The 3625-nt window shown below is 53.3% G+C and overlaps 1 non-coding gene across 1 annotated transcript; it reads left to right on the top strand.

The window, feature by feature from the left end:
• Positions 1–2528: 2528 nt before the first annotated feature.
• On the top strand, positions 2529–2723 carry LOC112237735. The gene has a single exon (XR_006084481.1). It is a non-coding gene; the product is annotated as a U2 spliceosomal RNA (small nuclear RNA).
• Positions 2724–3625: the final 902 nt, after the last annotated feature.

Here is a 3625-nt window from a genome sequence, read left to right as displayed (position 1 = left end):
CGAGGCAGGCAACCTCGGCGGGTCGGTCGACTGGGAGAGATCCACTGCTCTGAGGGCGAAACTCAGGGAGCTGCAGGAGCGGAAGGCTTGACCTTTCCTGGAGCGTGCGCAGTGGCTTTTTAGAACATAATGAGACTTGTTCCGCTATGTTCTTTAAGTCGGTTAGGGCCAGACAGAGTAGGAAGGTAATGCATGGCGTTAGGGAAGAAAATGGTAGTGTAGCTAAAGAGCCGGAGGAGATGGTCAGAGTGACCACTGACCATTTCCGAGGTTTCTTTAAGGAGAGGGATGTAGATGTAGAGCAGGGAAGTGTGTTTTTAGAACACTTGTCCCGGCGATTGCCGGAGGACATTAGAGAAGCGATGGAGGCTCAGATCTCCCTTGAAGAGGTTGAGAGCGCCCTCAGGAGGATGGGAAAAGGGAAGGTACCTGGGATGGATGGGCTGCCGGCCGAGTTTTACCTCAAGTTTTGGGGGATACTCGGACCGGTGGTCCTCGAAGTCTTGAAGGCCATCCTTGAGACGGGGGTCCCGGGGGGATCAATGGCCGTCGGTGTGCTGTCACTTCTTTACAAGAAGGGGGACGCCACAGACCTTGGCAACTGGCGGCCATTGACCATGCTGTGTGTAGACTACAAGTTGCTTGCAAAGGTCCTAGCGGATCGGTTGCGCACAGCCCTTCCCTACGTTGTCCATGAGGATCAGACGTGCGGGGTAGAGGGTCGCTCTATCAGGTGGAACCTGCAGTTGGTCAGGGACTCCATCGCTTGGGTAGAAGATAGAGGGCTGCCTTTAATGGTAGCAGCGCTAGATCAGGCGAAAGCCTTTGATCGCGTGAATAGATCCTTTTTACAGGGTGTTAGGTAGGTTAGGATTTGGGGAGAAGTTTATAGGATGGATCCGTACTTTATATGTCGGAGCGGGGAGCCGGGTTAGCGTAAACGGTCACATGGGTGACGTTTTTGACCTCTCGTCAGGGGTCAGGCAGGGGTGCCCGCTCTCGGCTCTCCTCTTCGTTCTGTACATGGAGCCTCTGGGGGCTGCCATTAGGGCAGACACAGGGGTGGAGGGCTTGCTGATCCCTGGAAGCGGTGGTATGCGCGTCAAGTTGACGCAGTACGCCGATGACACTTCCTTGCTGCTTTGCAAGGACTCGTGCCTGACAAGGTCCCTTGCCATTATTGGGGACTTCACCCGAGCGTCGGGAGCGGTTCTGAACCACGCAAAGTCTTCCGTTAAATTTTTCGGAAGATGGCGCGGCAGGACGGATGTGCTCGGGGGTTCTCTCTCTGTAACAGGGCCCTGATGATTCTCGGGGTCCATTTTGAGACCTCCGGTTCAGCGTCGCTGAACTGGAACATGGGTATCGCAGTGGTACAGAGGAAGCTAGCGATGTGGAGGGGTCGGTCGTTGTCTTTTATAGGCAAGGTCCTGGTTCTCAAGGTGGATGTATTGCCGTCTCTTTTGTATTTGGCGTACATCTATCTGTTGCCGGCTTGTCTGTGGAGGCCTCTAGTGAGGCTAGTGTTTCAGTTCATGTGGGGTGGCAGATGCGAGTGGGTTGCCAGGGCACGCATGCTCTGTCCCATCGGGGAGGGAGGTAGGGGGTACCACAACACCCCCTCAAGCTGGACACAATTTTTGTTTATTTTCTGTTGACGGAGCTCTGGTTACCTCCTGCGGGTGTTCTGCTCGTACCAGGCGAGAAGCGTAATGGTGTGATCTAACACGGGTCCTCGGGCGGAACAGCTGCTGTGGCACTTTGGCCATGCGGCCAAGTGGCTGCGTGCGCACCCCGAGGTTGAAGTTGCCCGAGTAGGTTTAGATCACAGTAACCTGTACGAGGAGGTCAGACGGGCAGGGAGTCCGGCGCCTGTAGTGGGCGTCCCAGCAGTGGTCTGGGAGGGAGTGCAGGCGCGGGGCCTGGACAACAGGCTCAAGGACCTGAATTGGTTGAGCCTCCACAAGTGCTTGCCGGTACCATTATGTACCGGCATAGTTTGGCACGGACGCCCACCTGTCCAAGATCCTCTTGTGGCAGGGAGGAGACTGTGCGCCGTGCCTTTGCCGGAGTAGTATGGGCTAGTGCACGGGTGCTGTTAGGAATGGTAAGAGGGGATTTTGTATTGACATGGGCAAAGTTAGAGAGAGGTCTAGGGAGAGCGAGAGGGACAGATAGGGACATGTTTCTGCTCTGGCTTCTTATGAGTCTCTAAACGGGGACTGTGGGAAGCCAGTCAGAACATGGTTAAAACAGGTAGAGATTGGGGGTGGAAGGAATAGTGAGGAGGGTGGAAGGAGATTTGAGGGGGAGGATGAAGAGGGAAGAGAGGAAGTGGGGGCAGCATGCTGCCTGGGAGAGTTGGAAGGGGTTTTTGGGCTGGGATTGATTTAGATGGTTTAAGGGATGGGGTGATAGGGAAAGGTAGTGGTTAGGTATGACGGGGAGGGAAGATGCTCCCCTGAGGTTTTGTTTGGTGTGTTCTTTGGTTATTTAAAATTGCAATGGATGGAGAATGAATGATAACTATAATTTTGTATTCTATGAATGGCATTGATTGTAATCAAAAATAAAAACTGTTGTCAGTTTAATATCTGATACGTCCCCATCGGGGAATACATATTAAATAGATTTTTCGAACAGGGAGTCGGAAATGGGGCTTGCTCCGTCCGCTCCACGCATCGACCCGGTATTGCAGTTCCTCCGGGAACGGTGCAACACTTTTCTCCCATTGTCAAGGGGAAAAAATACAGAAAGCTATGTGAAAACCTAGCAGAAGAAGAAGGAAAGAGAGAAAAATTAAGAAACATTCAAACTGAATGGACCCCGTTTCCAGCCATTTCACCTGCAAAGAGAAGGCAGCCAGTGTGCCATTCTCAAACATTCAGGTTTTCCCCTTGTGCCGGTTGAATTTAAAGATCATCACCGTGCACATTTACAATCCCTATGTGGGAGATGACAGAATCGGGGCTCTCCTATGCCGGTTTGGGAAAGTGAGTCCTGGGGTACGGTACATGCGGGATCTGGTCAGGGAGGAGACAGTTCCGTGTCGCACTGAACAGGGATCCGGAAGGAGTCCATAAGTTGGTTCCCCCACCAGCCTATATCTCCATTGGAGCGGACCGGGGTTACCTGTTTATTTCAGACACTGCCGTAGCTTCGGTCAGTTGGCCACGGGTGCAACCTGCTGAAGTGCAGAAACTGTGGGAAACCAGGTCAAGGCGCAAGTCTGCAATGGCTGTGGGAAGCATGGCCACTTGTTTAAAGGCTTCCCAAATAGACAAATGGACCTACGCGGAGGCAGCCGGTGATGGCCTCGAGGAAGGTGCTGCGGGCTCTCCTCTCCAGCCAATAGAGGAAGTTCTGAAGGAAATTTCAGTGGCAGCAGCGGAGGTGACGAAAGCCCCAGGGGAAGCTGCAGTAAAGGAGGTCCGAAGGGGACTGGGAGGAGATGGAGCTGCTGACTGGAGCCTGGGAGGATAGTCTGCTGAGTGAAATGTCAGACGACTCGGCTACCTGAACCATTTCGTGAAAGATGAGGTCGTCTTCGGCTAGCGGGTCGACTGGATAGGTGTCTTAGGACAATAGAGAGTCCGGGATGGTGTACAAGGGGAAAAGGAAAGAA

This window comes from Oncorhynchus tshawytscha, linkage group LG10 (assembly GCF_018296145.1).
Source record: "Oncorhynchus tshawytscha isolate Ot180627B linkage group LG10, Otsh_v2.0, whole genome shotgun sequence".
In the NCBI taxonomy this organism is placed as follows: Eukaryota; Metazoa; Chordata; class Actinopteri; order Salmoniformes; family Salmonidae; genus Oncorhynchus; species Oncorhynchus tshawytscha.
The sequence above is the reverse complement of the archived record's forward strand: the minus strand, read 5'-3'. Positions and strand labels throughout refer to the sequence as shown.